At 36.4% G+C, this 24,755-nt stretch overlaps 1 long non-coding RNA gene across 1 annotated transcript in view; it reads right to left on the bottom strand.

The window, feature by feature from the left end:
- The window catches only part of LOC139151634 (uncharacterized), a 62,058-nt gene extending 40,214 nt beyond the window's left edge, over positions 1–21,844 (bottom strand). The window contains exons 1-2 of the long non-coding RNA XR_011556467.1: positions 21,736–21,844; positions 18,263–18,399 (exon numbers count right to left, since the gene is read on the bottom strand). This is a non-coding gene — a long non-coding RNA (uncharacterized lncRNA). The remainder of the gene's footprint in view (positions 1–18,262; positions 18,400–21,735) is intronic.
- Positions 21,845–24,755: the final 2,911 nt, after the last annotated feature.

Below are 24,755 nucleotides of genomic sequence, written 5' to 3'. Positions count from 1 at the left end.
TTTTGTCAAAAAAATTGTATTGCTAAGTTATCCCTATATACCAAAAATCAGACCTCTAGCTCTATTGGCTGGCTCAGAATTAGATATGCGCATAATTAATGTGGTACAGGATGTGGTGTCATAAGGTCTCCCATCATACCAAATATGAAGGGTGTAGCACTTGTGGTTACTGAGTTATGGACATATACGTATATTCAAGGTCAAAGGTCATCGAGGTCACGTGATATTTTGTCAAAAAAATTGTATTACTAAGTTATGCCTATATACCAAAAATCAGACCTCTAGCTCTATTGGCTGGCTCAGAATTAGATATGCGCATAATTAATGAGGTACAGGATGTGGTGTCATAAGGTCTCCCATCATACCAAATATGAAGGGTGTAGCACTTGTGGTTACTGTGTTATGGACATATACGTATATTCAAGGTCAAAGGTCATGAAGGTCACATGACATTTTGTCAAAAAAATTGTATTGCTAAGTTATCCCTATATACCAAAAATCAGACCTCTAGCTCTATTAGCTGGCTCAGAATTAGATATGCGCATAATTAATGAGGTACAAGATGTAGTGTCATAAGGTCTGCCATCATACCAAATATGAAGGCTGTAGCACTTGTGGTTACTTAGTTATGGACATATATGTATGTTTGAGGTCAAAGGTCATGGAAGTCATGTGACATTTTATTAAAAAAATTGTTTTCCGTGGTTATCCCTATATACCAAAAATCAGACCTCTGGCTCTATTGGATTGCCCAGAATTAGATATGACTCTTACATAGGCCAGAATAAGCCATTGATATAGCTTAGCTGCAGAAGTATAGGGGAGGTCAAAGGTCATTGAAAAATCAGAAAAATAATACTTTAAAAATCTTCTTCTCAAAAACCGCCAGGTCAATTTCCTTGAAATTTCATATATAGCATCTAGGTAGTATTGCCTATAAAGTTTGCGAAAAGATTTTGGATCGGTCAAATTTTATGGAAATGGGACAGTAAAAAACATTTTCATTTCAAAATTGTAGCCAGGTCACATGACTAATTAAAAATTCAAGGGTCAGGTGCACGAGTACTACCCATCACCTGTTACCCCTGCAAGTTTGAGAAGTTTTCGTTCAGCCGTTCGAGAGATCTAGGTGAGCAAAGAAATGGCAGAAGAAGAAGAAGAGGAAGTCAGTAGAACTTGAGCAATAACAATAGGGTCCCAGCCGGTCGGCTTGGGCCCCTAAAAATAAGCGCCAACCCCTAAAATAATCACTCATGGGCATTTATGTGGGTGGTCCTATTATCAGAAAACTCTAGTATGCATGAGTATCCAATGATATCTTTCACATGCACCAAAGGTGCAAAACATTGGGAATTAAAGCTGCAAGCAGCGTTGGCGGGGCCCAAGCGGTTAACATGGTTGAAATATCCTGCACTAATGATATTATATGCAACATTTGAGCTTCAAATAGTAGGATTTTGAACATCATCTAATAGTTACTTTACGTTTCACTTGAAATTTAATATTTTACGGAAATCCAATATGGCGGCCAAACCACGTGACCGATCAAAACGCATTTCGCAACTTAAAATCACATCACACTTAAGATGGTATATGAAAATTTCTGTCAAATCAGTGTTTGTTTGGGAGAAGAAGATTTTTAAAGATTAAATCACGATTTTCGAAAAATCCAATATGGCAGCCAAACCACGTGACCGATCCAAACGCCTTTTGCAAACTTGAAAGAGATCACACTTAAGATGTTACATGTCAAATTTCAGTTGAATCGGTGTGTTGGTTGTGGAGAAGAAAATTTTTAAATATTAATTCATGATTTTCGTAAAATCCAATATGGCGGCCAAACCACATGACTGATCAAAACGCCTTTCGCAAATTTGAAAGCGATCGCACTTAAGATGTTACATGTCAAATTTCAGTTGAATCGGTGTGTTGGTTCTGGAGAAGAAGATTTTTAAAGATTAAATCACGATTTTCGCAAAAATCCAATATGGCGGCCAGACCACATGACCGATCAAAACGCCTTTCGCAAACTTGAAAGAGATCACACTTAAGATGTTACATGTCAAATTTCAGTCGAATCGGTGTGTTGGTTCTGGAGAAGAAGATTTTTAAAGATTATATTACGATTTTCGCAAAAATCCAATATGGCGGCCAGACCACGTGACCGATCAAAACGCCTTTCGCAAACTTGAAAGAGATCACACTTAAGATGTAACATGTGAAATTTCAGTCGTATCGGTGTGTTAGTTCTGGAGAAGAGATTTTTAAAGATTAAATCACGATTTTCGCAAAAATCCAATATAGCGGCCAGACCACGTGACCAATCAAAACGCCTTTCGCAAACTTGAAAGAGATCACACTTAAGATGTTACATGTCAAATTTCAGTCGAATCAGTGTGTTGGTTCTGGAGAAGAAGATTTTTGAAGATTAAATCACGATTTTCTCAAAATCCAATATGGCGGCCAAACCACGTGACTGATCAAAACGCCTTTCGCAAACTTGAAAGAGATAACACTTAAGATGTTACATGTGAAATTTCAGTCGAATCGGTGTTTTGGTTCTGGAGAAGAAGATTTTTAAAGATTAAATGGGTATTTTTCAAAAATCCAATATGGCGGCCAAGGTCACGTGACCGCATGCGATTTTATTGGCAAATTCTGAAGACCTTAGGCCATGCTTGCTATACAAAAAATTTCAAATCGACTAGACCCCTGGGTCTTCTGGAGAAGCCATTTTTAGGTTTTTGGAAAATCCAATATGGCCGCCAGGTCACGTGACCAATCGAAAATTGTATACCCAGGTGCACGAGATCTTATAGGTACCTATTAGCCCTGCAAGTTTCAGAAGTTTGCGGTAAGCGGTGTTTGAGTTCTAGGTCGCCAAAAAAAGAGCGGAAGAACGAAAAGAAGAAGATTAAAGCTGCAAGCAGCGTTGGCGGGGCCCAAGCGGTTAACATGGTTGAAATATCCTGCACTAATGATATTATATGCAACATTTGAGCTTCAAATAGTAGGATTTTGAACATCATCTAATAGTTACTTTACGTTTCACTTGAAATTTAATATTTTACGGAAAATCCAATATGGCGGCCAAACCACGTGACCGATCAAAACGCATTTCGCAAACTTAAAATCACATCACACTTAAGATGGTATATGAAAATTTCTGTCAAATCAGTGTTTGTTTGGGAGAAGAAGATTTTTAAAGATTAAATCACGATTTTCGAAAAATCCAATATGGCAGCCAAACCACGTGACCGATCCAAACGCCTTTTGCAAACTTGAAAGAGATCACACTTAAGATGTTACACAGAATATTTCAGCTCAATCGGTGTGTTGGTTGTGGAGAAGAAAATTTTTAAATATTAATTCATGATTTTCCTAAAATCCAATATGGCGGCCAAACCACATGACCGATCAAAACGCCTTTCGCAAATTTGAAAGCGATCACACTTAAGATGATACATGTCAAATTTCAGTTGAATCGGTGTGTTGGTTCTGGAGAAGAAGATTTTTAAAGATTAAATCACGATTTTTGCAAAAATCCAATATGGCGGCCAGACCACATGACCGATCAAAACGCCTTTCGCAAACTTGAAAGAGATCACACTTAAGATGTTACATGTCAAATTTCAGTCGAATCGGTGTGTTGGTTCTGGAGAAGAAGATTTTTAAAGATTATATTACGATTTTCGCAAAAATCCAATATGGCGGCCAGACCACGTGACCGATCAAAACGCCTTTCGCAAACTTGAAAGAGATCACACTTAAGATGTAACATGTGAAATTTCAGTCGTATCGGTGTGTTGGTTCTGGAGAAGAAGATTTTTAAAGATTAAATAACGATTTTCGCAAAAATCCAATATGGCGGCCAGACCACGTGACCGATCAAAACGCCCTTCGCAAACTTGAAAGAGATCACACTTAAGATGTTACATGTCAAATTTCAGTCGAATCGGTGTTTGTGTTCTGGAGAAGAAGATTTTTGAAGATTAAATCACGATTTTCTCAAAATCCAATATGGCGGCCAAACTACGTGACCGATCAAAACGCCTTTCGCAAACTTGAAAGAGATAACACTTAAGATGTTACATGTGAAATTTCAGTCGAATCGGTGTTTTGGTTCTGGAGAAGAAGATTTTTAAAGATTAAATGGGTATTTTTCAAAAATCCAATATGGCGGCCAAGGTCACGTGACCGCATGCGATTTTATTGGCAAATTCTGAAGACCTTAGGCCATGCTTGCTATACAAAAAATTTCAAATCGACTAGACCCCTGGGTCTTCTGGAGAAGCCATTTTTAGGTTTTTGGAAAATCAAATATGGCCGCCAGGTCACGTGACCAATCGAAATTTGTATACCCAGGTGCACGAGATCTTATAGGTACCTATTAGCCCTGCAAGTTTCAGAAGTTTGCGGTAAGCGGTGTTTGAGTTCTAGGTCGCCAAAAAAAGAGCGGAAGAACGAAAAGAAGAAGATTAAAGCTGCAAGCAGCGTTGGCGGGGCCCAAGCGGTTAACATGGTTGAAAAATCTTGCACTAATGATATTATGTGCAAAATTCGAGCTTGCAAAAGTAGGATTTTGAACATCATCTAATAGTTACTGTACTTTGCACTTGGAATTTAATATTTTACGGAAAATCCAATATGGCGGCAAAACCACGTGACCGATCAAAACGCCTTTCGCAAACTTGAAAGAGATCACACTTTTTATGTTACATGTCAAATTTCAGTCGAATCGGTTTGTTGATTCTGGAGAAGAAGATTTTTAAGGATTTAATCATGATTTTCACAAAATCCAATATGGCGGCCAAACCACGTGACCGATCAAAACGCCTTTCGCAAACTTGAAAGAGACAACACTTAAGATGTTACATGTCAAATTTAAGTCAAATCGGTGGGTTGGTTCTGGAGAAGAAGATTTTTAAAGATTAAATCATGATTTTCGCAAAAATCCAATATGGCGGCCAAACCACATGACCGATCAAAACGCCTTTCGCAAACTGGAAAGACATCACACTTAAGATGTTACATATCAAATTTCAGTAGAATCGGTGTGTTGGTTCTGGAGAAGAAGATTTTTAAGATTAAATCACGATTTTCGCAAATCCAATATGGCGGCCAAACCACATGACCGATCAAAACGCCTTTCGCAAACTTGAAAGAGATCACACTTAAGATGTTACATGTGAAATTTTAGTCGAATTGGTGTGTTGGTTCTGGAGAAGAAGATTTTTGAAGATTAAATCACGATTTTCGCAAAATCCAATATGGCGGCCAGACCACGTGACCGATCAAAACGCCTTCCGCAAACTTGAAAGAGATCACACTTAAGATGCAATTTATCAAATTTCAGTAGAATCAGTGTGTTGGTTCTGGAGAAGATGATTTTTAAAGATTAAATCACGATTTTCGCAAAATCCAATATGGCGGCCAAACCACGTGACCGATCAAAACGCCTTTCGCAAACTTGAAAGAGATCACACTTAAGATGTTACATGTGAAATTTTAGTCGAATCGGTGTTTTGGTTCTGGAGAAGAAGATTTTTAAAGATTAAATTGGTATTTTTCAAAAATCCAATATGGCGGCCAAGGTCACGTGACCGCATGCGATTTTATTGGCAAATTTTAAAGACCTTAGGCCATGCTTGCTATACAAAAAATTTCAAATCGACTAGACCCCTAGGTTATCTGGAGAAGCCATTTTTAGTTTTTTGGAAAATCCAATATGGCCGCCAGGTCACGTGACCAATCGAAATTTGTATACCCAGGTGCACGAGATCTCATAGGTACCTATTAGCCCTGCAAGTTTCAGAAGTTTGCGGTAAGCGGTGTTTGAGTTCTAGGTCGACAAAAAAAGAGCGGAAGGAGAAGAAGAAGAAGAAGTAGAAGAAAGTTGAACTCCTATAAAACCAATAGGGGCCCAGCCGGTTGGCTTGGGCCCCTAAATATTGAACTCCTATAAAACCAATAGGGGCCCAGCCGGTAGGCTTGGGCCCCTAATTAATTTATGAAGACATGCAGCAATGGGCAAATGTAACACTGAAACTGACCCACATTTAATTAGGGGGTCCTGTAGACAACTAATCCAAAATTCAGTGATTCTGGACCAGTGCTTTAACAATGATATAGGGAGCACTTTGGTTTGACGAACCTTAGTAAGGTTACCAAAGTAATCTTCACCCTAGGTTTCAACCAAATCTGGTATGCAGTTTACTGTCTCAGCAATGTTGCAGTCTTTTGCCTTGTTTTACCTTATTTGCATACTTTCAACAGTTACATGTTTGAACAAATTCACATCTCCATTGGGTTATATACCTGTACACTGACCATGTAAGTTCTCTTGTTATGTAGGTCATTTCCCCCACACTCATCATGACCTGAGTTCAATTAGTCTAGAACATTCTCAAGGTCACTGCCCTTGATGACCTCACAACCTTGAATTCAATTAGTCATGTTTGGAATGTTCTGGAAAGTTGATTAGTTGTGTAAGGGAGATAATTTTAGAACAGTAATTAGCATGTCAATAAAAGTTCTAGATTGTTCTTATATGCCTTTATAAAAGGACGTGCACAGCTTCCAGTCAGACTTTTGGGATCGTGTCTCTTGTGTGTTACTAAACTCCAGCAGTAGTCATTCTCAAGACTTTTCAAGACCTTCACTGTCAACGCTGGATTTATACTGTGGACTTTGTGTAGCTTCAAGCCTGCAAACCAAAGGACTGTTCATTCATCCGACTGACTGTTACAACTCTGAGACTGGAGCTTTGCCGTCCCAGCTGAGATAAGTAGTCTGTACACTTTTAAAGCTTGTATTCTATCCCTAACTTAGCAATTAGTTTTATTTTCGTAATAAATTTTGTTTAAACGTTAACTGCTGAGTTCACCCTTTTGTTCGTTTTCTCTGCACGTAACAAAATTGGGGGCTCGTCCGGGAGACGAATATTTTGAGCCGTTTGACAACATTTTGCCTGCCCTTTCAAAACTACTGTATACTGTGAACTCAGCGAAATCAATCATGGCGGAATTTAAGCCAGACGAATTTATGGATGACCTTGATCAGGACACATTTAATTCCCTCAGAAAAGACAACCTCATAGCACTGGCAAATTTCCTTAAAGTAGATGTCAAAAGATCTATGCGCAAGCGAGAAATTCAATTCAAGATTGCAAAACATTTAGTTAATTCTGGCCATTTTGAAGAGTCTGCCTTAAAAGATTATGAGCCTGAGTCTTCCTTCGAACTCAAAAAATTAGAATTAGAAATTCAGGCAGATTTGGAGCTTAAAAAATTGGCATTAGAAAAAGAAAAAATACAAATGCAATTACAAATGAAAGAAAAAGAATTGCAAATGGAAGAAAGACAGAAAGAAAAAGAAAGGCAGGAAAGATTAGAAATGGAAGAAAGACAGAAAGAGAGGGAATTGGAAATGAAAGAAAAAGAATTGCAAATGGAAGAAAGACAAAGGGAGAAAGAAAGAGAGGAAAAAGAAAAGGAAAGAGAATTAGCAGAACACCGACTGCAGTTAGAAATGAGACGTTTAGAGCTTGGAAAGTCAGGAAAATTCTTCCCTTCAGACAATTTTGACATCACTAAGCATTTCAGGTTAGTTCCCCTTTCCAAGAAAAGGATGTTGATAAATATTTCCTTCATTTTGAGAAAATTGCTCAGAGTCTGAATTGGCCTAAGGAGTCCTGGTCTATGCTTTTGCAGAGTGCTTTGGTGGGTAAAGCCAGAGAAATTTACATTCAGTTGTCAGTAGAGCAGGCTTCAGATTATGATTCTGTGAAGGAATTAATTCTCAAGGGTTATGAGTTGGTGCCTGAAGCTTACCGTCAGAAATTTAGGGATTGTGAGAAGGTGAAAGATCAAACTTACGTTGAATTTGCTCGAACAAAAGAACAACTGTTTGATCGTTGGTGTTCTTCGGAAAAGGTCAGTCAGAATTATGACAAATTACGACAACTTGTTTGATTGAGGAATTAAAAGGTGCATCCGGAGTGACATCAAGACGTTTATCAATGAACAAAAGGCAGATACATTAGAGGTTGCTGCACGTTTGGCCGATGATTATTCATTGACCCACAAATCTTCATTTCTCAGCAAACCATCCCAGTCCTTTTCCTACAGAAACAATGCAGGTAAATTTAACTCCTCCTTTTCATCCAAGAATTTCTCAAAGGACAGTAGAAAATCAAATGACAACAGTTCACAAAATTCAAGTAACACTCCCACATCATCAGATCCCAAGTCTCAATCTCCTTCTGACAAACAGTTCGGTACACTTTCTTGTAATTATTGTAAGAAAGACGGCCATTTAATGTCAGAGTGTTTCAAATTGAAAGAAAACGTGAAGGTCAAAGTGGTCAAAGTGGATCTAAGCCCACCGGCTTTATTTCTTCATCAACTCAATTAGAGTCTAATAATGTGTGCAACACATTTTCTGAGGTTAAACCCCTCTCATCCCCAATTAATGAGGTCAAGGTCAATTCTTCTCAAGATAGCATTATGGGTATTTTCGAACCATTCATTCATGATGGTTTTATATCACTTTCTAGTGATTTCTCTTCCGCTACCCCTGTCAAAATTTTAAGAGATACCGGGGCGTCCCAGTCTCTTTTGTGGGCAGATACCCTGCCGTTTTCTGAAAAGTCATTTCAGGTTCTAAAGTTCTCATTAAGGGGGTAGATTGTAATGACTACATTCTGTTCCTCTCCATAATGTCTATTTGTCTTCGGACTTTGTTTCTGGACCTGTGACTTTAGGTATTAGGCCTTTTTTGCCTTTTGAAGGATTCACCTTCTTCTTGGAAACGACCTTGCTGGGGACAAGGTCATTACTAATCCACTTGTGACTGATAATCCTAGTTTAGATCAAAATCCAGAGCCAATAGAGGAAGACATTCCCGGCCTTTTCCCTTCATGTGCTATTACTCGAGCCATGTCAAAGAAAACTTCCGAGAATCAAAATACTCTCAAAAATAATGTCACAGATGTTGACTTAAATGACACCTTTCTCAGTCAGGTGTTTGACACGGATCATTCCGTTATCCCTCGTGGATTTGAAACTTCCAGTAAAACTTCTGCTGACCAAAGTCAGACATTTTCTAGATCAAATCTCATTGCAGAACAACACAAAGACCAGATATTTTGTCTTTGTTTGACAGGGTAGATGATGAAGGTAAAACTTCAGATAGCTCTGTTTCCTATTATACAAAATCTGGTATTCTCATGCGTAAATGGAGACCTCCAGATGTCTTGGTTGATGACGATTGGACTATAAAACATCAAATTGTGGTTCCAAAGCCCTACCATGCTGAAATATTGCGCCTGGCCCATGAAACGCCCTGGGCTGGTCACTTAGGAGTCAGGAAAACTTATCATAAAATTCTCAGTCACTTTTATTGGCCTAATCTCAGGCAGGATGTAGCACATTTCTGTAAAACTTGTCACACATGTCAAATGGTAGGAAAGCCAAATCAGACCATTCCAAAGGCCCCTTTACAGCCAATTCCTGCATTTCAAGAACCATTTAGTAGGATACTAATAGACTGTGTTGGGCCCTACCAAAAACAAGATCAGGAAATGAGTACATGCTGACAATAAGTGTACATCAACTCGGTTCCCAGAAGCCATACCACTGAGAAATATAAAGACAAAGACTATAGTGAGAGCTTTAGTCAAATTTTTCACTTTATTTGGCCTCCCTAAATGTGTCCAGTCCGATCAAGACTCCAACTTTATGTCTGGTATTTTTCAACAAGTAATGGATCAGCTAGGCATTAAACAGTATAGGTCATCCGCCTATCATCCAGAAAGTCAGGGTGCTCTTGAGCGATTTCATCAAACTTTGAAAAATATGATTAGGACCTACTGTTTTGACACAGAGAAGCAGTGGGATGAAGGAATTCATTTTCTGCTCTTTGCTGTTAGAGAGTCAATTCAAGAGTCTCTTGGTTTTAGCCCGTTTGAGCTTGTATTTGGACATACAGTCCGTGGCCCACTTAAGCTCGTTAAAGAGAAATTCCTATCAGACGATGATGATTGTCTGAATATTTTGCAATATGTGTCAGATTTTCGTACAAAACTCTCTAAAGCATGTGAATTAGCCAGAGAAAATCTTGAGTCATCTCAGCAGTCAATGAAAACCAAATATGATAAAAGCACCTCAAAACGGAAGTTTAAACCAGGTCAAAAAGTTCTTGTTCTACTTCCAATTCCTGGCAAACCACTCCATGCTCGTTACTTTGGGCCATACCTAATTGATAAGAAATTGAGTGATTTAAATTACATCATAATAACACCTGACAGGCGAAAACAAAAACAGCTATGTCACATAAATATGCTTAAGCCATATTTGGATAGGGATAATCCTACTATAACTCAGCCTGTCAGTGCAGTCAGTTCAAACCATATGAAGATAGTGATACTGAAACTGACTTGAGTGAAAATACTCTAAACTCAAAGCTGGGCTCGGTCAAGCTTCAGAACTCAGAAATCCTGGAGAAGCTGGAGTCTACAAAGTTGGCACACCTCCAGCCAGAACAACAACAACAGGTGAAAGAACTGCTCCACGAATATAAACACCTGTTTCAAGATGTTCCAACGAGGACAAACGTCATCTATCACGACGTTGATGTTGGGGACAGTAAGCCTGTAAAACAACATCCATACAGACTGAATCCAACAAAAGCGAAATATCTCCAGGAAGAAGTCAATACCTGCTGGACAATGACTTTATTGAACCCAGTAAAAGTAACTGGAGTTCGCCGTGCATACTTGTTCCCAAATCAGACCACAGTTATCGTATGTGCACGGACTTTAGGAAGGTCAACACTTTAACAAAGACAGACACTTTCCCAATCCCGAGGATTGATGACTGCATCGACCGAGTGGGAAAAGCCAAGTATGTGACAAAATTTGACCTACTGAAGGGATTTTGGCAAGTCCCTCTGACGGATCGTGCTCGTGAAATATCCGCCTTTGTTACACCAGACGGATTGTTCCAGTACAAGGTGATGCCATTCGGAATGAAGAACTCTCCGGCAACGTTCCAACGGATGATCAACGACGTCATATCCGGGCTAGACGGGTGTGCAGCCTACGTTGACGACGTCGTCCTGTATAGTGACACCTGGGAGGAACACATCAAGCTCATGCGGAAGTTCTTTGAGAGACTGAGCAAAGCAATGTTGACTGTCAACGTTGCCAAATCTGAGTTTGGTTGGGCAAGGGTAACTTACCTCGGACATACTGTAGGACAGGGTGAGGTAAAACCTGTTGATGCCAAAATCAGTGCCATTTCAAGTTTTCCCATACCAAACTGCAAACGACAACTGATGCGCTTTCTCGGTATGGCTGGTTACTACAGAAAATTCTGTCCAAATTTCTCCACAATTACTGAGCCTTTGACTAACTTACTTAAAAAGAAAGTAAAGTTTGTTTGGTCAGAGCAATGCCAACAGGCATTTGATACACTTAAAGCCATACTGCAAAGTGCCCCAGTGTTGTCTGCACCAGATTTCACTTTGCCATTCAAATTAGCTGTAGATGCTAGTGATACGGCTGCTGGTGCTGTTTTATTGCAAGAGGATAGTCATGGTGTAGATCATCCTGTTTGCTATTTTTCACGCAAATTTAACAAATCCCAGAGAAACTACTCTACAATTGAAAAAGAGTGTTTATCTTTGATATTAGCTTTACAGCATTTTGAAGTTTATGTTACTTCTTCAAATCAGCCAATAGTGGTTTATATTGATCACAACCCTCTTGTTTTTCTGCAGAAATTTAAAGGCAAAAATCAGAGATTGCTAAGATGGAGTTTAATGTTACAGGAGTTTAATCTTGACATTAGACATATCAAAGGCAGAGACAATTTAATTGCAGACTGTCTCTCTCGTATTTAGAGTTTATTGTTGTTCACTTTCAAGAAATTTTACTTTAGAGTAAAACAAATTTTGAGTACTTAAATCCTTTTCAAGATTACATTTGCAAAAGAAAGATTTTCTTTGAAAAATTTCTTTTTTTTGAAGAGGGGGTGTGTTATGTAGGTCATTTCCCCCACACTCATCATGACCTGAGTTCAATTAGTCTAGAACATTCTCAAGGTCACTGCCCTTGATGACCTCACAACCTTGAATTCAATTAGTCATGTTTGGAATGTTCTGGAAAGTTGATTAGTTGTGTAAGGGAGATATTTTAGAACAGTAATTAGCATGTCAATAAAAGTTCTAGATTGTTCTTATATGCCTTTATAAAAGGGACGTGCACAGCTTCCAGTCAGACTTTTGGGATCGTGTCTCTTGTGTGTTACTATAAACTCCAGCAGTAGTCATTCTCAAGACTTTTCAAGACCTTCACTGTCAACGCTGGATTTATACTGTGGACTTTGTGTAGCTTCAAGCCTGCAACCAAAGGACTGTTCATTCATCCGACTGACTGTTACAACTCTGAGACTGGAGCTTTGCCGTCCCAGCTGAGATAAGTAGTCTGTACACTTTAAAGCTTGTATTCTATCCCTAACTTAGCAATTAGTTTTATTTTCGTAATAAATTTTGTTTAAACGTTAACTGCTGAGTTCACCCTTTTGTTCGTTTTCTCTGCACGTAACATCTTTAACATATTTACATGTACCAAATGTGGGCTAAATATGAAGTGACATGTGCTATGACATCATTTAACTCTTAACAAGATTTGTTGGCAGCAAATGCATCTCTACTCGAAAATTTCACAAAATTATTCAGAAAAATCATGGGCTGCTATCAGGTAATGAGCAACTTAAACTGGTACACTCCTGGAAAACCAAATGTGAGGACAACTGGATTACTGCATTCGTCCAATTATAAGACTCGAGGTTAGCAACATTAACCCTTTGAGTGCCAGTCAATTTTTACAGTCTTTATAAAATGTAACCCTGAAATTTTTTTCAGATTTTTTCCAAAATTTTGATCAAAAACTGTAACCAATGAAATGCAATGCCCATTTGGTCCAAAATTGCCAAAAAAATTACAAAAAATTAAAAAAAAAAATTGGTAAGATTTTTCACAAAAATTTTGGCGGAGAAATTTCGATTATTAGACCCCCTGATGTAGTACATTAGGCGTAGGGGGTCTATTAGGGGGTAGTACATTACGGGGGTCTATTAGGCGTCTAATAATCGAGCCACCCCATGTTTTCTGCCAACGTTGCTAATTTATGCTAATTTCAGCACAACTCCAGAAGCTTTAGGCAAGATCAAGATTCTCATTAACTCAAAAAAGTCAGAAAGTCAATTTTGGATTCGCAGTTCAGCATCAGTTACTTACTGGTAACGATGTACACATGCATTTGCTGCAAGTAAAAACAACCAACCTTTCTGCGAATCTAAGGTCTGCGTCGAGTAAAAAAATGACATGGCAATGAAATTCTTGGTAGTCAACGGCGTGGTAATTTCATCCACGGTGAAAATAGCTGCTAGCCATAATCTTGTGCGTGCATAAAATGGCATGCAGCAAGCAGGTAGGGCGGCCATTGGACTATTCCATTATTTAGAGCAGGGGCCACAAAGTTGCCAACGGAAGGTTACAGAAAGAAAAGTACAACATAGGAAAAAAGATTGGTTTTGCGCGTTGTTCCATTACAGGAAAGTCAATGTCAAATTATTTAACATAGTGATTGATTTTTCCACGACCACTAAATAATTTACAACACCACGCTCATGAATGCTTACTTACCCTACACACTAAGTATCTCCATTACAGCTCTTCATATAGGCTGAAACACAGAGCACACCACACGACCTGGAGAGACTAATATTCGTACTTCGTAGTTCCAATAATGTGCAAGGTAAGGCTCTTCTAAAACTTTAGTTGGTCAGTCAGCAACAAATTCGCATGTGTGCACTGTATGTGATTGTTGAAGTCAAACTATTGTCAATTTTTGAGTTGTTTGATTATTTGGCTCTTTGAAGGAATCAAGGAAGGGGTCTTATTCACGGATGTGTATCGCATTTTTGAAAATCTTCTAAAACTAGTAGGGTGGGGTGTCTTTTGGTAGCTCCAAGCTAGATACTCGAGCAGGGTCTTATAATCGAACGAGTACGGTTATAGTGGTTTGTCAGTTTATAAATATGTAATTTGACATATCTAAGTGAAATGGTTTTGGAGGGAAAGATGTTGAGAAAATTGCACAGATGCAAAATTCATCATCATATGGGCAATGCCATAAACCTATTGGAAGGTATGCGATACATACTTTCAGACAAAAGAAATGTTTTAACAAAAAATTGGGATATTGTCCTTCCCCCCACCCACATTTTGCTATTTTCATCATCATCATTTGTACAATCTTAAGAGCCTTCAAACCAACTTTGAAAGCTATTGGATGAGTGCATGCTTTTAGAGAAATTATGTTTTGACCAAAAGAGAGAAAATTTGTCCAAAGAATTAACATACTACGCAATTTTTTTTCATCATCTAACTAATTACATGCATATGAGGTTATTCCTAAGAATCTGAAAAACAAATTTCAAAGCTGTCCGGGCTGACAAAAAGTTAGGACCAGTAATGCTCAAATTTTTTAATTTTTCACCATTTCAATTTTTCAAAGCTCATTAACATAGCACATCTTTTTTTGTCATAATCTTGATATCTGAATAAGTTGAGTTCTGAGATTTTTGACAAAATTGAGAAAAATCTTACAAATTTGCAAGATATAGAAATATTTGTTATTAGTAATCAATCTTTGAGAAATCATCTAAAAGCTATTGACCAAAGAAACTAATGATAATTTACCTCAAGACAAGGAGCCTTGAAAGGAGCAAAAATAGCAGTAAGTCCCATCATTATTAACACTGTCATCACAATTTGAACAAAAAAAATATCCAAATAAAAGCAATTGTTTCTCAGGAAAGTATGATGGCAATTACAGATCACCATCAACTTATAGACAAATTTAAGTCAATGGCAACGCCTCAGACAGAGCAAAAAAGTGGATTATTGGAGTGTTCACAATTAGTGTGAACATTCAATGATTGAAGTAAACTTGGATTTGTTTGAGAAGCAAGATTTAGAAAACTGCAATTATGTAGAAAGCATATCATAAGATGGAAATTACTCCTGTTGTCCAAGCTTGCTCTCAGTGTAAATCAAGCAGTTAAGTTCATATCATAGACCTGATGATAATTACATATCTTATATCTTACAAACCAATTAAGTTAAGAAAATGCCATCGCCTATAGAATGCCTCAAAGGATATCAAGATCATTTAAGTCACTGGTAAATGTCATCGATATCTGGTAATATGATTAAATATGCTAATGAATTTAATACCATAATCCTCGTGCAACATACTTTGACCAGCTGCTGCTTGCTTTTAAATGGACTTGCATTAAATGTGATTATAAAGGAATAAGGCCCCATAAAGACAGTTTATTCAGAATTATATTCTTGTATTTGATGAAAGTGCTGCATCTCAAATGTCAGGCCACTGCCATACACACACACTAAAAAATGTATCCCTGCATGTATCCATGATGAGGGAGAGAAAAAAAAAATCATTGACAACAAAGAACTGAGTGATGAAGTCAAGTCATGTATGTAGAACTGACAAATTTGTTGGATAGGGTATAAAATACAGCATGGAAAGTCTAAGGATAGAAGTGAAGAACCAAGGAAAGCAAATTTTTAGAACGGCCTCTTGGGCATACCAAATGTTCGCAAATTTTATCACGATCGTACTCTACCATATGGGGATTGAGGAGTACACAAACATGCTTTACTCACATATTATATTTTTATACTAGGCTTGTTTAATTGACCTAACAATACTCAACATGTCAACACCTTGTCGCATATTTAGCATTATTTTCTTTTTTTACAAAAACATATTATATTATTATATTCTTTACAAGTGAAAAAGTCTGTTAAACAAAAAGTACAACATGGAGGGCTAATGACCAGATAAATCTCCTCGTGTTTTCCTGGAATCTTGACTTTGTGAGTCAATGACAGCAGGTTTAAGCAGTATTCCCTTGAGCAACAGATCTAAACAGATTTCAAGTACAACATGGATGGCTTAGCCAGATAAATCTCCTTGCGTTTTCCTGGAATCTTGAATTTGGAAGACAATGGCAGTAGGTTTAAGGAGTATTCCCTCAAGCAACAGATCTCATCCTTTTAAATGTCATTATCCTTTGTCAATGATCAGAGAAGCCCCTCGAGGTTCAATTTCAAACTAGAGTCAGTGCACTGATAATCGTGCTTGCGCCATTTAGACATCTGAATTTTTTCCACTCTTTGGACAAAAATATATAAAATATATATATTATGAAATATATTGATGCAAATTTCAAATAATAGATGAACAAAGCTTCTGATTTAGATATTATCAGGCAAAATGGATGTTGATGTGTTTGTGAATAAATTATCTAACGGTACGGTAAAACCATGTGTTTTCATATCTTGTACTGCTGAAGTTTTTTAAATTTGCATTTTAAGATGGAGCCGCATGTTGCCAACACGGTTTTTTTCAAAGCAATATTATCTCATCAAAGATGACAAGGAAATCCCCTCATACTATATATTTTCAAAAAGCAATGAAGTGGGTGTATATTTGGGGTAAAAAACCTCAATTTCGGTATTAATGATAAAATTAATTTAAGCTAAAAACTTGACGCTATTTTCTGAAATCTAATATTTCACTTGAAAGAACAGTATATGTAGAAAAAATGATTATTTTATTTTGCATTATCTATCCTCATTCTAAAATGGCAAAGGTTGAAAGACCAATTAACACTCAAAAAAGTGATTAAAATCATGATTAGCAAAATTAAAAAGCGTCTTATTCAAAATGAAAGAACTTTATTGCCAAACAAAATAGCTGTTTAGTTATATAGAATTTGAAGAAGATAATGTGAAATTTTCAGAAAATCTGACCCAGCCAGAGCGGAGTTATTTCTTTGGAAATTTCGAAATTAGGAGGAAAAAGAGCCAGGAAATCTGGTGATTTGCATACATTTGCATAAATTAACACTTCTTTACCACGCAACTTATGACTGCTTGACAAGCTAAAGGGTGAACCCAATCAATATTTTAATCTTGGGTTAACACATTAATTAAAATTGAATTAATATTTGCAAAAAAGTGATTTTGAGCGAAATACGCTGTGTTGGGTGCAGTGCCCCTTAAAAGGCAAATGAAACTAAAATATTCAATAAGCAAATAAGCACCATAATGTGCAAAAGTTCATCATACATGCTTGATAAAATCCTATTTCCTGTCAGAAAATATGTATAGTTACATTATTTTTACTTCATGTGAAATCTTCTCCTTGAGAAATTAGGGGACATTTTCATTTCATGTGAGAACCCGACAGTTTTATTGTTTTGTTGCATATTGGGATTTGAAATATACTTTTAAGTGACAAATGCTTTTAAAGTTGGTAATAATCTCTTACCCCTTATATGCATGTAATTGGCAAATGTCAGATTACTAATTACAACTGGGTTTATTGTTATTACTGATTAGACAATTGCTGCATGCCTAATATTTTGAAGCTTCTGAAAACAAATAAAGTTTCCCAGAGTTTCAAAAGATTAAACAATTGCCTCGATGCTGACAAAAATTATACCTTTACCAAAACGTGATGCCACTGACCAATTAGCTTTTGAGTGTTGCAAAATTCCTACTTCATTTAAATATTTTTTTAAAATTAACATGAATGTACAAAAAAATTAGCAATTCGTGCTTTGCAGCTTTCCCCCCACTTTCAATCACCCTAGCCAGAATTGCAATGGTCTATCCCTCTAATGAAAGCATCACTGGACTATCAATTCCTAGGTATAGGGATGATTTTACTGGATACATGTATATGTTTCCATGTACCAGCACAAGTTTAGGTGATTCCAACCATTCTATATTAAAATTACTTGACATTTGAACAGAAATATTTGTGGTTGGAAAAGTGTTACAATATGCTACTCCATGTCAAGCCAGAGCCAACCTCAAACAACAGCTGCTATTGCTCCTCAGACAACAACAAGTGGTTTAACAATGGCCCTGTCAAGTGAATTTTAATACAACAATCTGTATGTTTCATGGAATTACACTCTCCAGGGACCTGCAGTCTCACACAAAATAGATTATGCTTCACCAATTAGCAATGCTGAATCACGAAGTAAATTCACACAACCATAATCACCATTGGTTTCAATTATGTCAAAAACGACATTAATTGTCAAAGATCGTAGATTCTAAAGATGAAAAGAATAAAAGGATAATCCCTTACCTTCATGCAGCATTCCATTGATATTGTTGCATTGAAGGCAGCATTGGTGCCACTTTAAATTGAAGGCTGATTCGTCACTCATTACAGCACATGAATTTTGTAATTTGCTATAATATAACCAAACATCTGTGATATTTCTGAAAGAAACAGAAATAATCATAACTTTGTGATTAATTATATATCTGTTTGTGTCAAATATCATCAATGAAAATGGCAATTGACTTTCATTTTTAGTTGCGCCAATCGCAATTGTTAGTTTGTTACTGTAGCAACACCCATCTAACATTTGCAGCTGCTGCCGACAGACATTTTGTCTTTGTATACTTGTTTCACGACAGCTGCTGGTTGTCTCACCCTTGGCATATCATTTTTATAGTTTCATTGAGGAATATTGGCGGTATCAAACTAACATTTTAACGATCCCATAGTAGAACTTTCAAAGCAAATATTTATTTTACATATTAATGAGAAGGTCTGACAACATCAAGAATCAGCCCTAAAACCTTGCAATATCATGATATTTGACTTCCATTCTTGAAGTTCATTTTCAGCAGAAACATAAGCTTTTTTTTAAATTGAAGTGGCATAATGTCTCTGTTGTACCCTTTGTTCTACATCATTTAAGCCACAGTCAATATTTGACTATGAAATTATGGGCTGATTGGGTAAAATTATGAAAAAAAATGATTATATCAGCTGGGTCATAGTGCAGCCCTCAGAATCTAACATTTCTAGCCATATGCATTTGTGAGTTTGAAGAGTCTGCATTCCCAAGGTGTGTTGTTATGCTAAATGAAACTATTTTCTGTGGAGATCACAGGAACCAATATGCTACCAACAGGTCCTAGGATGGTGGGAAGGGGTGTGCAGAGCAGATAAAACAACCTATATCCCAATCCTATAAAATCTTTTTCATTTTAGAACCCGATTTTAGACCTATATATAGACATGCCATAAATTTGCAAAGCATTTTCCTGCAGGCACAAGTGCACACATATATGTTCACCATGTTGATCATAACACTTTCAATGAAGTTGCAAACATGTGGCAATTATAAGCTTAAATTCACAGAAAACTGCAAAATATACTAAAACATGTGAGCATTTTCAGGCACAAGTGTTAAGCCCACCACAAATCTGTCATATTGCTGGGCAAAGCCATGATTTACTGGAAAACATTTTCGAAAAACAGGGGTTTCATTAAGATCTGGCAGCTGGCGAAATTGACCGCTTACTCCCACGATTTCGCCGGCTACTTTTTTGGAAAATTGGGACTCTTTCTTTGCTAAAATGTTTTTACCTTGTGAAATGGTTCTCCATACAGACGATCAGTGTTTTGATCATTCACTAATTAAGATCCAAGCAAAATTGGATGGTAAAATATCGACCATTGCATTGTGTTTAAAAGATTACAAAAGGACAATGTGTATAACCTTAAAATTAATGAAATGCTTAAAGGTAGTAAAAGCCATCAAATATAGGCATTGGGAACACAACTTTCCATTGCAATTATCTCAAGAGTTAATAAATTTCAGAACCTTATTAAATATATTGACAAGTTTGAAATTGAAGTGTACATTGGCAGTATGTTAACTGCAACTGGACAATGAAAAAAGCCTGAAAATTTCTCAAAATTTGCTTCTGCTCTTATTTCTTGAATGTGATTACTGTATGAGTATCATTCAACAGATCTGCAAACAGCAAGTTGCCGTAGAGACTTGAAAAAAAAAAAAATGAAAAAAGTGATATATCTGATTTTATAACCCAATGCATAAATTTATGATTGTGCCACTTCATGTCTCATCAAGTAAGAGAAAATTCTGTAGATTTCAAGAAGCATTGAGTAACAATGCTTGATATAAATTTATTGAGGAGAACATAATCATTATTATTACATTATAGTAGTCTTGAGAATGTAAGGAAGTCATATTGTAAAATTTGAAAATGAGAGAATTATACCATAGAAAAATGTATGTGTGACAGGGTTAATAAAATATTATAAATATATATTACACTTTAATGTTATATATGTCTGCCTTAAGATTGTGACTGCAAATTTCAGCAGATATGGGTATCAATTATTCTACATGTATATAGTTGTATTTTCTTATTTAGTAACACTGTGGCCAAGTCAATTAACTCTAATTGCCAAGTGTCGCCAACAGCACTTTATATTAAGTTGTGAAATTTCTTTCCTGTACTTTAGTTCCTCCCCAGCAGCAGCTTCATCAAGTGTTTGTTGAAGTTTGGATCTTTGAGTTTTGTAGTTTTTGCTGTACAGCACTCCCTGAGTGTATTGTTGAGCAATAAAGTAATATATTGCAAAAGTTCATTTCATATGATTGCCTTAATTGACACTAATTATGATGGCTATGATGACCGACAATATCAATATGCAAATTTAAATAACGGGCATGTCATGAAAAATTGTCATTTTTTTCCATGGTAAAACAGACATGTGTTGTAATATAAGATCAGGATTATGTGCTCTGCACACCCCATCCGTGACCACCCTAGGATCTGTTGGTAGCATTGGTTCTAAATGTCATCTCCACAGGACAATGGTGGTGCAGAAAAATGTGTCCTTAAGCTTGTACTATTTGCAGATAGCCAACATTTGAAGAAAAAATTGAAAAATCAAAAATGACTTTTTAATGTTAAGATCATTCAAATTTTATGTAACTTTGTTGACAACTAAGTGTTGAAAACTTTCTATATGTTTAATCCCTATCAATGTGAGATTTTGAATTTTATGCCTTGGACTCTTGGAGTGGGTGGTGTTTATATACCGCCATTAAGTTTGAATGAAATTGTATCAAATACACTAGTTTTTCACTCAGTTATACATTATCATGACAATTTGGAATCAATGTCAACCACGTCTTGTATGAAGGAATTCCAGCTGACATCACAAAAAGTTGAAAACAATGTTCACAATTAGGTAAATTAAAGTATTAAACTCAGGAATCAGGGGTCTCCCGAATTGATAATCTCCAAGGAATTATGGACAAATCCATTCACAAAGCCATATGGAAATTTCAGTGAAACAATCACCCAATTCAGTATGGGTGTGACTATAATCGGGAAAATGTTTTCCTCATATATAATCTCAAAGTTCCCACATGAAAACAAGTATTTGATTTACAAAAGCACGACATTTTCACTTCCATATACTTCTTTTCTTAGAAGGCCTATCAGAGTCATCAATCGTTATCGATGACGCAATTATTTTCTGGAAATAAACCCCTAGGAATTTTCAATAATTTTGCTGCCATCAATGGCGGACATTACAGAGCAGTTCTAAAAATAGCAGATGATGTCATAATTCTGTAATTTTGTGACAAATCGAAGGTTGGGCCATTTTAGTTGGCTTCCTTAACCAAGTGACCTTTTCCAACCAATCGAAATTGACAAAAAGTTCTGTCTGGGAAAAGGATTATTGCATGCCTATACTGCAATTTAATTATTACATACCCATGTTCATGAAGCTGTCAGTATTTGACGACACAGTCACAGCAAAATGAAAGAACATTTATCCAGTTTGCTTGACAAGACGCCCACGTGAAAATGTGCTTTTCTAGGAATTTTGCCAATGTGAGGCATTATTCCTGGAATTTCCCTTCAACCTCTGCAAACGTGCATGCATAATAAAGTACTTGATCTGCATGGGACATATTAAAACCAGTTCTGTCATGGGATTACAAATTTTCATTTTCAGGGTAAGTTAAAATGATTATCTCATCCTTTATCAAGCTCAGGCATACACACTCAACAAATCCAAATCGATAAGAGCCTGTAAGATAAGTGATAGGGAGCCCTCGCATGGCGACGTCTCACTTAAATCCCTGTGAGCATTATTATGACAGATCATTTCCTTGAATTCACCAAAACACATCTATGAGCTCTGCTTCACAGAAGCTAGTTAAATAAAATCACAAAGAGTTAATTAACATGTAACCCTTTTCCTGCCAAGTCCATATTTCACCATCAGGTCAAGATGGTTAAAATTAATGAAACACAACGTATTCCATATGATGTATTTTAACATAATACTGTACATTTGAAGGCTGTTGAAAACATAATACTGTAAACTTGATTTTTTTTGGACAAAAGATGCTATAACATACCAAGCCAAGTGGGTGAAAATACGTCATGTTTTGGCTCAATACTGCTTTTTACTGACTCAGCTGATTGGGAAGTGATACAGTTATTACTGTCTGGCAGGAAAAGGGTTAATTAACATGTAAAAATACAGACAGGACCCCCTGTACATATGACATTATACTATCATAATTGCAAATATTCCCTGTGTGATCATGCCAGCCCTTAAGTGTTGTCAGCATTTGATTTGTTTACATAGTTACAAGTGGGTAAACTAATTGTGATTGTAATTTTTTTTCAATAAATGATTTGCCAGTGATTTATGGGAGGAAGAGCAGAGTTCTGTAATTCAATAAGAATATTACAAATGAGAGGTTGAATGTAATTGGGGTAATATAATCTATAATATGTGCATGTGTGGCTATCAATGTGTTAAATGTAAAGCGAGCTTTGGAGGCATCTGAGACCAAAATAGAAGCATTATGTAACAGATACAATTTCTTTATGTTAGAGTACGTTCAAGTTAGGTTGTCTTGCCAACACTTTGTCATTATTAGCTTGTTAATATGCGCGCGTGAGCAATTTCAATTTGGAGAGAACTGTTTTTTAACCTCATATCAAATGTACATTATATATTCTGACAGCTTGTCTGGCATATCTAATTCAAGACATTGAAGATGTTAACCTTGACGGGGGGGGGGGGGGGGGGGGGGGGGGGGGGGGGGGGGGATTAGCTTTTAACTGTTAATTTAGATCTGTGGACCAGTGGTTGTCAGGGTTACCAGCATAAGATTATGACATCAAGCAGTATTAATACTGAAAATGATGAAAGTGAAAGCAACTCTGTTTTACATGTATTTGACTTATTTGGCACACATACATATATATATATATATATATATATATATATATATATATATATATATATATATATATATATATATATATATATATATATATATATATATATATATATATATATATATATATTTGTATATTTATATTTGTATATATATACATACATATATACATGTATATTTACACATACACAGTTGTCCTCGTGGGAAATTACAGTACTTGCTGCTAGAGCAGAGCGTTATAAATAGTGTAATTAATAATAACACAAAATTGCTTCAAGTACATTGAAAATACATTGAAGATGACTGACCAACTGAAGATTGCATGATGCATGAAACAAAAGTAAAATATATATATATATATATATATATATATATATATATATATATATATATATATATATATATATATATATACGGATAGTTTTCAATCGGATTCGAACCCACAACATACAGCATCAGTCGCCTAGCTGAGAGGCCTGAGACAGAACCAGTCGGCTAAATCTCCACTCCCAAAAAAGAGTGGTTCAATAGCCGGCTAAGTTGTTACATTTTTCTGACTGAGACCTTTCAACACGTTGTAGAGTTCGTGAAGCACTCACGCACGCATGCTCACTATCATACATCGCACATACACACTTTATCGAAGCGAAATATATATATATATATAATTTACATCAACTTGACACCCATGTAAACCCACCTTTATATTCAAGAATAATAAGATTTTCAAACTCAGAGATAATGTGTGTCGTGTGTAATAAAATGTAAGGCAAGCTACTGCATTATAATGCTGCAGCTCGACATACACATAGGCTCGAGCCATTATAATGATTATCTAATCATGGATATTTCAAGCAAACATTGCTACCGACACATCCTGCTCTCAGACTCCCCAATATTCTTATGAAGTTTTCATGGCACTTTATAATATGATTGAACCCCTTTGTATATAAGTGTAACTGTGAGTCAAAGATGGGTCATTAAATGTTCTCTGGACTCATATGGTCAAAGATGAATACAATCCCTGCATGGCAAAATATGTTGTGGAAAATCTTTTTTCCACCTTTGTTTATACCAAATTTTGGTTCACAAAAAGAAATGGAATGCTATTCTGACCACCCCACCAAATATTTAATTGCTCATCCCTTACTGAATTGTATTGGAATCGTTTTTAAAAGCTGCTAATGCTGCTATGAATTTTGGCCTGGCTTCAAACAGGAACTTAAAAAAAATATTAATTGCACTATCCCTGCACGCTCATACAAACTAAAGTGACTGACTATAAATTGTACTGCAGGGCCAGTACACTGTGTATCAAATTTCATTTACCATAATTTAGAAAAGGTTTGCTGAGCTTAAGACGGAGTCTGAAAAATAAATAAGTGGAGCATAACTTTGATGTGCAACAGGCAACCATTTGCAGAGGACAAGGATTTATTGGGCTGTAATGTTATACTTTAGTGCACGTCTCTCAGAGTTGAGTCAAATATAAAGTTATATTTTGCCCACGATTATCAGAATTGTTCTTGACCA

The sequence above is a fragment of the Ptychodera flava genome, chromosome 15 (genome assembly GCF_041260155.1).
Source record: "Ptychodera flava strain L36383 chromosome 15, AS_Pfla_20210202, whole genome shotgun sequence".
NCBI classification, from domain to species: Eukaryota; Metazoa; Hemichordata; class Enteropneusta; family Ptychoderidae; genus Ptychodera; species Ptychodera flava.
Note: the sequence above shows the minus strand (reverse complement) of the source record. Positions and strands in the feature narration are given on the sequence as shown.